A 12107-nucleotide genomic window follows, 5' to 3' on the forward strand; every position below is an offset into this window, starting at 1 on the left:
ATGGATAACATTGAAGGATTCAAGGCTTCTGAGTTGGAAGTAACTGCAGATGTGGAAGAAATAACAAGAAAGCTAGAATTAAAAGTGGATCCTGAAGATGTGAGTGACTTACTGCACACTTATGATAAAACTTGAATGGATGAGGAGTTGCATCTTATGGATGAGCAGAGAAAGCAGTTTATTGAGATAGAATCTATTCCTGGTAAAGAGGCTGTGAACATTGTTGAAATGACAAGAAAGTATTTAGAATATTACATAAACTTAGTTGATAAAGTAGAAGTAGGGTTTAGGAGGACTACAGTTTTGAAAGAAGTTCTACTGTGGATAAAATACTAGCAAACAGCATTGCATGATACAGAGAAATCTTTTGTGAAAGGAAGAGTCAATTGATGTGACAAACTTAACTGTTGTCTTATTTTAAGAAATTGCCAGACCACTACTACCTTCATCGATCATCACACTGATTAGTCAGCAGCCATCAACATCCATGCAAAACCTTCCACCAGCAAAAAGATTCTGACTCACTGAAGGCTCAGATGATTGCTAACATTTTTTTAAGCAATAAAGTGTTTGTTAATTAAGGTAGGTAAATTTTTTAGATATAATTCTATTGCACACTTAATAGACTGCAGTATAGTGTAAACATAACTTTTGTATGCTCTGGAAAGCCAAAAAAATTTATGTGATTCACCTTATTCTGATATTTGGTTTACTGTGGTAGTCTGCAACTGAACTTGTGATATCTCTGAGGTATGCCTGTAGTTTGAACAAAAGTTTATGAAGATCAACTTCCACTTGAGACCCCAACTTACTATTAGATGTTGTGAACAGAATATAAAAATTTCTCTTCATGGCCCGGCACGGTATCTCACACCTGTAATCCCAGCACTTTGGGAGGCCGAGGCGGGCGGATCATGAGGTCAAGTGATGGAGACCATCCTGGCCAACATGGTAAAACTCTGTCTCTACTAAAAATACAAAAATTAGCTGGGTGTGGTGGCATGTACCTGTAGTCCCAGCTACTCGGGAGGCTGAGGCAAGAGAATCGCTTGAGCCCGAGAGGCAGAGGTTGCGGAGCCGATACTGTGCCACTTCACTCCAGCCTGGCGGCAGAGCGAGACTCCGCCTCAAAAAAGAAAATTCTGTTTATGTTTTTTCTTTCTTCAGATTCAGTAACAGCTTATTTCTGGGGAAAAGATAAGGGAAGAAAAAAAGAACAAAGGTGTTAACTGGATTTCAGTTTAGGTTCAACTTTTCAAAAAATAGATTTGGGAATGCAAGTGGGGTTTTGTTACATGGATATTTTGCTTAGTGGTAAAATCTGGTCTTTTGGTGTAACCATCACCTGAATAGTGTACATTGTTCCCCGAAAGTAATTTCTCATCCCTCCCACTTTCCTGTTCTCCAGTGTCTATTATTCTACAGTCTAGGTCCATGTATACACATTATTTAGCTCTCGCTTATAATTCAGAACATGTGGTATTTTACTTTCTGTTTCTGAGTTATTTCACTTAAGATAATAGCCTCCAGTTTCATCCATTTTGCTGCAAAAGGCATCATTTCATTCTGTTTTATGGCTAAGCAGTATTCCATGGTGTATATATGGCACATTTTCTTTAACCAGTCATGTCCATTGATGGGCACTTAAGGTAGTTCCATATCTTTGCTATTTTGAACAGTGCTGCGATAAACATACAAATGCAGATAACTTTTGGATGTAATGATTTCTTTTGTGTAGATACCCAGTAGCGGTATTGCTGGATTGAATGGTAGTTCTATTTTTAGTTCTTTGAGAACTATCCATACTGTTTTTCGTAGAGGTTGTACTAAGTTACATTTCCACCAACAGTATATAAGTGTTCCCTTTTCTCTGCATCCTCACCAACATCTGTTATTTATTGAATTTTTAGTTACAGCCATCTTGACTAGTGTGAGATGGTATCTCATTGTGGTTTTAATTTGCATTTCTCTGATGATTAGTGATGTGCATCTTTTCATATGCTTGTTGGACATTTGCATGTCTTCCTTTGGAAAATGTCAGTTCGTATCATTTGCCCAGTTTTTAATGGGGATATTTTATTTGCTTTTTTTTTTTTTTTTTTGTAGACAGAGTTTCACTCTTGTTGCCCAAGCTGGAGTGCAGTGGCGAGATCTGGGTTCACTGCAACTTCCGCCTCCCGGGTTCAAGCGATTCTCCTGCCTCAGCCTCCTGAGTAGCTGGAATTACGGTTGCGTGCCACAACGCCTGGCTAATTTTTTGTATTTTTAGTAGAAACGGGGTTTCACCATTTTAGTCGGAATGGTCTCGAACTCCCGACCTCAGGTGATCTGCCTGCCTCAGCCTCCCAAAGTGCTGGGATTACAGGCGTGAGCCACCGTGCCCAGCTATTTGCTTTTTTGTTGTTCTTGAGTTGTTTGAGTTCCCTGTAGCTTCTGGATATTAGTCCTTTGTTGGCTGTATCATTTACAAATATTTTCTCACATCCCATAGGTTGCGTGTTCACTCTGTTCATAATTTTCTTTTTTCTTTTTCTTTTTTTTTTTTTTTGCTGTGCGGCAGCTTTTTAGTTTAATTAAGTCCCTTTTGTCTATTTTTGTTTTTGTTACATTTACCTAAGCCGATGTCCAAAGGAAGTTTTCTAGGGTTTCTTCTAGAATTTTTATAGTTTCAGGTAATACATTTAAGTCTTTACTCCATCTTAATTTTTGTATATAGTGAGAGATAGGGATCTAGTTTCATTGTTCCGCAGACGGCTATCCAGTTTTCTCAGAACTATTTATTGAATTAGGGTATCCCTCCTTCAGTTTAAGTTTCTGTTGATTTTGTTGAAGATCAGTTGTGTGTAGGTATGTGACTTTATGGGTTCTCTATTCTGTTGTATTGATCTATGTGTCTATTTTTATATCAATAACATGCTTTTTTTGGTTACTGCAGCCTTGTAGTATAATTTGAAGTCAAGTACTATGATGCCTCCAACTTTGTTCTTTTTGCTTAAGAGTGCTTTGGCTATTTGGGCTCTTTTTTGAGATGAACTTTAGGATTGTTTTTTCTAACCGTGAATAAGGACATTGGTATTTTGATAGGAATTACAATGAAGCTATAAATTCGATGTTTTATAGTTCTTGTGTACATCTTCCACCTCTTTAGTTAAATGGATTTTTTGTAGCTGTTGTAAATGGAATTTAGTTACTGATTTGTTTCTCAGTTTGATCATTATTGTTGTATAGAAATGCTACCTATTTTTCTATGTTGATTTTTTTATCCTGAAACTTTTCTGGATTCATTTATCAAATCTAGGAATCTTTTGGAAGAGTCTTTAGGGTTTTCTAGGTTCAAGACTATATTGTCAGCAAACAGAAATAATTCAACTTCTTTTCCAGTTTGGATGTCTTTTATTTATTTCTCTTGTCTGATTGCTCTGGCCAGAACTTCCAGTACTATGTTGAGTAGAAGTGGTGAAAGTGAGCATCTTTATCTCATGCCAGTGCTTAGGAGGAATGCTTTTAGCTTTTCCCCATTCAGTATGATGTTGACTGTGTGTATGTCATAGATGGCTCTTATTATTATTATTATTAATTTATTTTACTTTAAGTTCCAGGATGCAAGTGCAGAACATGTAGGTTTGTTACATAGGTGTATGTGTGCTATGATGGCTTGCTGTACCTATCAGCCCATCATCTAGGTTTTAAGCCCTGCATGCATAGCTATTTGTCTGAGTGCTCTCCCTCCCCTTGCCCCCCAACCCTCTACTGGCACCAGTGTGTGTTGTTCCCTTCCCTACGTCCATGTGTCCTCATTGTTCAACTCCCACTTATGAGTGAGAACATGTGGTGTTTGGTTTTCTGTTCCTGTGTTCGTTTGCTAAGGATGATGGTTTCCAGCTTCATCCATGTCCCTGCAAGGGACATGATCTCATTCCTTTATATGGCTGCATAGTATTCCATGGTGTATATGTACCACATTTTCTTTATCCAGTTTATCATTGATGGGATTTGAGTTGGTTCCACATCTTCACTATTGTAAATAGTGCTGCCATAAACATACATGTGCATGTGTCTTTATAGTAGAATGATTAATATTCCTTTGGGTATATATCCAGTAATGGAATTGCTGGGTCAAATGGTATTTCTGGTTCCAGATATTTGAGGAATCTCCACACTGTCTTCCACAATGGTTGAACTAATTTACCTTCCCACCAACAGTGTAAAAACATTTCTATTTCTCCACAGTCTCGCCAGCATCTGTTGTTTCTTGACTTTTTAATAATTGCCATTCTGACTGGCATGAGTTGGTATCTCATTGTGGTTTTGATTTGCATTTCTCTAATGATTAGTGATGTTGAGCTTCTTTTCATATGTTTGTTGGCCACATAAATGTCTTCTTTTGTGAACTGTCTGTTCATATCCTTTGCCCACTTTTTGATGGGGTTGTTTTTTTCTTGTAAATTTGTTTGAGTTCCTTGTTGATTCTGGATATTAGACCTTTGTCCGATGGGTAGATTGCAAAAATTTTCTTCCATTCTGTAGGTTGCCTGTTCACTGTGATGATAGTTTCTTTTGCTTCTGAGTGCTGTCAGGTGGCAAATACTCTGTATGAGTTCCTTGCTTATACATAGCCTCAGTGTGGTGGTTTTCTCAAATGCTAGTTGTAGTAACAGTGTACTGGACATATAAGTAGACTCTTGGCCACCTGCAGAGATGGAAAGGTGGAGGTCTTGAGAAACTTATCTCATTCCCAACATTCCCAAGCACTGTGCATGGTGTCAACAGATTTTTGTATTGGGTTGTGCAGTTTGACCTCCAGGCCAGTAGGTGGCATTGGCAGGTAAGAGTCAGCTGCAGTGGTAGCAGTAGGGTGTGTGTTTGATCTTTTTTTACCTAAAGAAGCTCTCTTGATGCCTCAGGCCATGGACCACACTGTGGGACTCCACAATGGCCTAGGCTCTGCTCTCAGAGCTAGGCAAAGCTGGGTGAAGCTGCACGAGGCTCATTTGCTCTCAGGTCCATCAAATGGCAGGTGCAAACACCAGCCCTGATTGGGGTAGTCGGAGAGTGGTGTAGGTTCTGTGAAATTTCCTTTGTTATAAATGGCCTTAGTGTGCTGGCCTTCTCAAATGCCAGCTGTAGTAGTGACGTACTTGAATGGACTCAAGGCCTCCTAAGTAGCCAGGATGGTGTGGGCAATGGTGGTAGCTGAGGTCCCATAAAGGATTTCTTCTTCCTGAGGGTTGTGTGATTGTGTCAGTAGATGTTATAATGGGCTGTGCAGGTTGACCTCCTGGCCAGTAGGTGGCACTTGCAGGAGAGAGACAGCTGTGATAGTGGCCGTGGGATTTATATTTGACCTTTGTTAGCCAGGAGAAGTACTCAGAAGTCCCAGCATATCACCTGGGCCATGGAACTCCTAGGGGTCCCTGTCCCATGTTCTGCCACCAAGGTGGGTAGGCAGGCAAAGCTGGGTCAGGCAAGTCTGCATTCAGGTTTCCCAATGGTGAGCACAGTAGCAGCCCCAACGAGGGTCTGAGGTCAGTTTCCTGTTTTCTGGGGCAGTGTTCCAAGGAAGGAGTGGAATCACCTCTGCTGTACAAAAGAGCCCTCATGAGGAGAGAGTGGAGCCTAGGCTTCACAGCCCAGCAGGCAGTAGTGGGACCCCAGTAGCTTTCAGGCCTTGACCTGGTGGGTCTCCCACCAAGAGCCCACTGCTGGCAGGAAGCTGAAAAAGTCATCTGAGTCCCAAGCAGTATGTACTCAGTTTGTAAAATTGCCCCAGGCTGCAAGACTCTGCTCTGGACAGAAAGTGGCTCCCAGACAACACCTTGGCTGGTCTGGGCCTGCAAAGTGAGGGTATGCCCAGTTCCTGCACCTGCGGCAAGAGCCCATTACCCACTTGACTCTCAGTTCTGGCCATGAGGGTTTGTCCTCACTTTAGATTGCCGATCCCAGTTGGGATTCTCTCCCAACCTGTGACCACAGCTTAAGTTGCCTGGCAAATTTCTGCAAGGCTGCCTATGAATTAGGATCAAGAATGTCATGGGCTGCTTTCAACGTATTTGAAGTTTCTTTCATTTTTTTCTGTTGTGCTCCTATGTTCCTTTCTGAATAAAAATCCACACCGTGAATCTCTACACACTATTTTGCTCTTTCTAAGAAAGTGAAATGTGCTAACAAAACTTCCAATCCGCTGTCTTGGAAAGACCCCCCCTGCTACTTTGAAGTTTTATCAGCGTTTGGGGGCTAGTAAAGTGCTTCCCGGAACTTGGGAATTAAGGAAATGAGACTACATTCTGAAAATTAAATTGAAAGTTTAACACCTAACACATACAGCATAAATACAGAAAATCACTAAAAAGAGGTAGGCCACTCCTAGGCAATTTGAAAGTGACTATAACTTAGAAGTTACAAACTTCTACATACAGGGTCAAGCAGGTAGTATAAAGGGGTAAAGGTGACCAGGTAGTAGCAAACTAAATAGGAAGTAATATTCTCTCACAAATATATGTACTTTTCCCATTTTTCTTGACAGGTTGGTACCTCTTTGTCCAATTTTCTGTTTTCCCTCATCTGAGAGATAGAACAATAAAGATTTGTTTTTCTTTTGAGTTTACTATTGGGGGATGGATGAACACACACGGGTTAATGGCAAGTGACACGTGGCTGGAGTGGCAGCGACTATGGCAAACAGGAGAACACACACTCTAGCTAGATGGGGCAGCCATTCCTCAGGTGTAGTTGATTGTTGCCAGGTGAAAAGAAAAGCCCAGTTTTGTCATAGTCTCGTTTTTTGAGAGAAGCCAAAAATCTAGATTCATTGAAGTTTTCCAATTTGTAAATGTTGTGTTCAATTTCTTTAAAACACTGAAGGCCAAAGTAAACAATCTGTGAGTTGAATTTGATCCAAAGTCTCAACTTTGCAATCTGTGGTATAACATATTTGAAGATATTAATATTTTATGACATATCTAATTCAAGGAGGAGCTTTCAAAAAGGAAAGGTCAACTATAGAAGTGAAGATATAATACAGTCATAGTTATATTGAAGTTTGTCTAGAGGAAGTCTTATCTATTAAATGCCTGAGTATTTCTGATCTCAACACAGACAATTCCAATGTTAAACTCACTTCACATTATTTGGAATTTGTTCCTGCTATAGTAGGCATTTTTCTATATTGTTAGATTTTATTTGCTCAAATTTTGTTTAGGATTTTTGCTACTGGGTCATGAGTAATATTGGCCCTCATTTTGCCTTTTTCATACTATTTTGCATGAGTGTTGATGCTAAGGTTATGCTGCCACATTATGAGTCTAATAATTCCATTATCTAAAGTCTTAAAAGATCCAGTCCGGGCGCGGTGGCTCAAGCCTGTAGCCCCAGCACTTTGGGAGGCAGAGATGGGTGGATCACTTGAAGCCAGGAGTTTGAGACCACCTTGGCCAACATGGCAAGACCCCATCTCTACTAAAAATACAAAAATCAGCCACGCATGGTGGCGTGCACCTGTAGTCCCAGCTACTTGGGAGGCTGAGGCAGGAGAATTACTTGAACCTGGGAGGCGGAGGTTGCAGTGAGCCAAGATCGCGTCACTGTACTCGAGCCTGGGCAACACGAGTGAGATCCTGTCTCAAAAAATAAAAATAAAGTCTTAAAGGATCTGTTTTTTATTTTTGTGGTTTTCTCAAGTTGTCTTTGTGTGTGTGTGTGTGTGCAAGCGTGTGCGTGTGTGTGTGTATGCATGTGCACCTTCTTATCTAATGGTCTTGAGAAATTGTTTGTAGGAATACTTTGAGGCTAAGATAAAGGTACCTTCCTCCAAAGAAGACTTACATCCCTTATACCAGGGAGCTGAAGTCTCAGCAAGTTTGGGATACCCTTAATCTATGTTGAAGACCTGAGGTTTCCTGGCTGACACAAGTGATGAAAACCTGGACAACAAGACTATGGTTGAAAGGCTGGTTTAAGTATTGTTGTCCCTAATCCTAAATATGTAGTCTTTTGGAGTCCCAGTGTTTTTTTTTTTTTCTTTGTAGTGAGGGTCTCCAAACAGACTGTTATTTTGTGAGAGACAGAGCTTTGATTTCTATTCCTTTTGACCTGAGAGGTTGTAAAAATGAAAGTTTAAAATTTCAGAGTTTGGTAGATGTTCATAGGGCAAACACATCTTTCATATTCCCTTGATTCTCTTGGTTGTTCTTTTCTCTTCTCTGTGGCCTGGTAATTCCATACTATCTTATTTGTACTTTGTTCTTTATTTCATCTTATTTTTAAAAAGTTGTTTTAAGCAGGAGATTTAGTCGGCTACTGGGCCAGCATTACTAGACACTGAAATTTCTTCTCTGTTCATTTCTACAGTGTAAAAATTTTCAAGCTTTACTACTGGTTAACAATTATTTTTCAGAAATACGAATTTCAAGAAAAATAGAAAAATAACATGTAGTTGTTATCTCTACAGTAGTAGTGTTCTTTGTGTTTTTATGTTCCTTGATTACTAGTGGAGTTAATCTTTTGTGTGTTTAGTCGCCACTTATATTTCTTTTTTAATGAAGTACCTGTGATATACTTATTTTTCTTTTGGTATGTTAATATTTTTGTTATTCATTTGTAATAGTTTCTGATATTAAGAAATGTTGGAGTCTAAGGAAAGCTGAAATCTTATTTCTAATGCTTTTCTACCATCCAATTTTCCTATCAATAAGAAGGAGGAGCAGTGATATTGATGGCATAAGAATAAGGATATTTAGGCATGGGCCCCACTCGGGTCCGGGTTTCAGTTCCTTGGGGAGGCCCCTGTTGTCCAGATACCACGGCTTCTGTCACGTGGAACCTGCTCCGGCTGCTCCAGCCCCATGGAGGACCCAGGACACCCAGAAGCCGGAAGTGGACTCAGTGGCCTTTGAAGATGTGGCTATGAACTTCACCCAGGAGGAGTGGGCTTTGCTGAGTCCTTCCCAGAAGAATCTCTACAGAGATGTGATGCTGGAAACCCTCAGGAACCTGGCCTCTGTCAAAGTCTGGGTGAGAGATTCTGTGGACATAAAGAAGGGAGTCAACATGGTGAACCCTTCAGCCAGATTCCTGATTGTCACCTGAAGAAGAAAAGTCATACTGGGGTAAAACCATGCAAATGCAGTGTGTGTGGGAAAGTCTTCCTCTGTCATTCATTCCTGGACAGGCACATGAGAGCTCACGCCGGACAGAAACGCTACCAGTGTGATGGGGAATGGGGAGAGAAGCCCTGTAAACAGAAACAATGTGGGAAAGCCTCCATTTCCCCCAATAATGGTCCAAGGCGCACAGTAACACCAACTCAAAAGAAACCTTATGAATGCAGGGTGTGCGGGAAAGCCCTTAATTCTCCCAATTTATTTCAAATTCATGAAAGAACTCGCACTGGAGAGAGGTCCTATAAATGTAGGGAAATCGTGAGAGCCTTTACTATTTCCAGTTACTTTCGAAAACATGGAAAAATGCACACTGGAGAAAACCGCTATGAATGTAAATACTGTGGAGAACCTTTTGATTATCCCACTTTATTTCAAATTCATGTCACCCTGGAGAAAAACCTCACAAATGTAAAGAATGTGGTACAACTTACGTTCAGACACATGAAATCAGAACTCACGCTGGAGAAATCCCACCAATGTCAGGAATGTGGGAAGAAACTCAGTCGTTCCAGTTCCCTTCGCAGACATGAAAGGACCCATAGTGGAGGAAAACTACGAACGTCAAAAATGTGACCAAGTCTTAGATGTCCCATGTCCCTTCAAGCACGTGAAAGAGCTCATGCTGGAGAGAGACCTTATGAATGTAATAAACGTGGTAAAACCTTCAATTATCCCAGTTGTTTTCGAAGACATGAAAAAACTCATAGTGGAGAAAAGCCATATGACTGTAAAAGGTGCGGTATGGCCTTCGGATGTGGCAGTTCCCTAAGGAGACATGAAATGACTCACACTAGAGAAAAACCCTTTGACTCTAAACAATGTGGTAAAGTCTACTTTTTAAAATTGCCTTTGACAACATGAAAAAAACTCATTTAGCCAGGCGCAGACAGTGCTTTTGGAGGCTGAGGCAGGGGGATCACCTGAGCCCAGGAGTTTGAGACCAGCCTGGACAACATAAGAAGGCTGGGTATTGTGGAGATGGACGATGTAAATTGAAGAATGCACACTGGATGGAAATGTTAGTAGTCTGGAAAATACAGGAACGTTTTCAATTTTAACAATTACTCTATTTATTATTATTATTATTTTTGAGATGGAATCTCGCTTTGTCCCCCAGGCTGGAGTGCAGTGGCATGAACTTGGCTCACTGAAACCTCTGCCTCCCGAGTTCAGGTGATTCTCCTTCCTCGGCCTCCCAAGTGGCTGGGATTACAGGTGTGCACCACCATGCCCAGATAATTTTTGTATTTTTAGTAGAGATGGGGTTTCACCATGTTGGTTGGGCTGGTCTCAGACTCCTGGCCTCGCGTGGTCTGCACGCCTCTACCTCCAGAGATGCTGGGATTTCAGGCATGAGCCATCATGCCCGGCCTAGATACGTGTTTTACATGTCTTTTTACAGAATATATAACATGCAGCACCGTGAAGAACAGTCTTCATATCCCTTAAGAAAATCTGTGGCTTGGGTGTGGTGGCTCACACCTGTAATCCCAGCACTTTGGGAAGCTGAGGTGGGAGGATCACTTGAGCCTGGGAGTTTAAGCCCAGCCTGGGCAACATGGCAAGACCCCTTGTCTATGAAGGAATGCAAACAAATTAGCCAGGTGTGGTGTGGTGGTGGGTGCCTGTGGTCCCAGCTGCTCATGAAGCTGGGGCCAGGGGATCGCTTGGGCCTAGGAATTCAAGACTATAGTGAACTATGATCCTGCCACTGCACTCCAGCCTGGGCGACAGAGCAGGACCCCGTTTCTAAAAAAAAAATATATATATATATATATATATATATATATATATATAAAGTCTGTGAAGTTTGTGCTTAGACAAAGACTTGTTTGGATTGCCTCCTGGAGAAAGGTTTATGAATTTGACAGTGTTCATATGTCAGAACCTTAAGTTGACTCTGTGGGTGACAGACTCTTTCAGGTGAAAATGAAAGTCTTGAAGTCTTGAAGGAGGGGGTATTTCCACACTGTGAGGGAGAGGTGGGCATGTTAACTTCCCAGAGTTAAATTCTTACACGTCCCTGCCTTGGCAGTGGGGCTGGATCCGCTCTGGGGCTCCATTTCAGCCCAAGCTTGGGAATGTGTTTTGCCTTCTGAATGTGAGTTTTCCTTGTGAACTGTGGGTGCAGCCAGCTGCTTATCTAAGCGAGTTCAAATCTCTGTAGGCAGACAGGTAGAGTCTCCCAGGATTATAGGAATCCAATCAACTTGAGCAATCAGCCTAGTTTACAGCCTACTGCTAGGCAGCCTCTTCTTCCCCAAATCCCGGGTGGAATGCGGTGACTTTCTTTCTTTAAACCAGCTCTTTGTTTGTTTGTTTGAGATGGAGTCTCACTCTGTCACCCAGGCTGGAGTGCAGTGGCATGATCTTGGCTCACTACTACCTCTGCCTCCCAGGTTCAAGCAATTCTGTAGCCTTAGCCTCCCGAGTAGCTGGGATTACAGGCATGCACCACCACACCTGGCTAATTTTTTGTATTTTTAGTAGAAACAGGGTTTCACCATGTTGGCTAGGCTGGTCTCGAATGCCTGACCTCAAGTGATCCACCTGCCTCAGCCTCTCAAAGTGCTGGGATTACAGGCATGAGCCATGGCACTGGCCTTGTTTTTTTTGTTGTTGTTGTTTTTTCTTTTTTTTGAGACAAAGTCTCACTCTGTCACCTAGACTGGAGTGCAGTGGCACGATCTCAGCTCACTGCAACCTTCACCTCCCGGGTTCAAGCAATCCTCCTGCCTCAGCCTCCCAAGTAGGACTACAAGTGTGCCACCATGCCCAGCTACATTTTTGTATTTTTAGTAGAGATGGGGTTTTGCCATGTTGCCTAAGCTGGTCTTGAAATCCTGGCCTCAAGTGATTCACCTGCCTTGACCTCCCAAAGTTCTAGGATTACAGGTGTGAGCCACCATGTCCAGCCTGGATACTTATAGTTATTTCTTGATTAAATGG

At 41.6% G+C, this 12107-nt stretch overlaps 1 pseudogene; it reads left to right on the forward strand.

The window, feature by feature from the left end:
• LOC101124652 (zinc finger protein 101-like) lies at positions 1-10096 on the forward strand (annotated as a pseudogene).
• The last annotated feature ends 2011 nt before the right edge of the window (positions 10097-12107 follow it).

This window comes from Gorilla gorilla, chromosome 1, assembly GCF_029281585.2.
Source record: "Gorilla gorilla gorilla isolate KB3781 chromosome 1, NHGRI_mGorGor1-v2.1_pri, whole genome shotgun sequence".
In the NCBI taxonomy this organism is placed as follows: domain Eukaryota; kingdom Metazoa; phylum Chordata; class Mammalia; order Primates; family Hominidae; genus Gorilla; species Gorilla gorilla.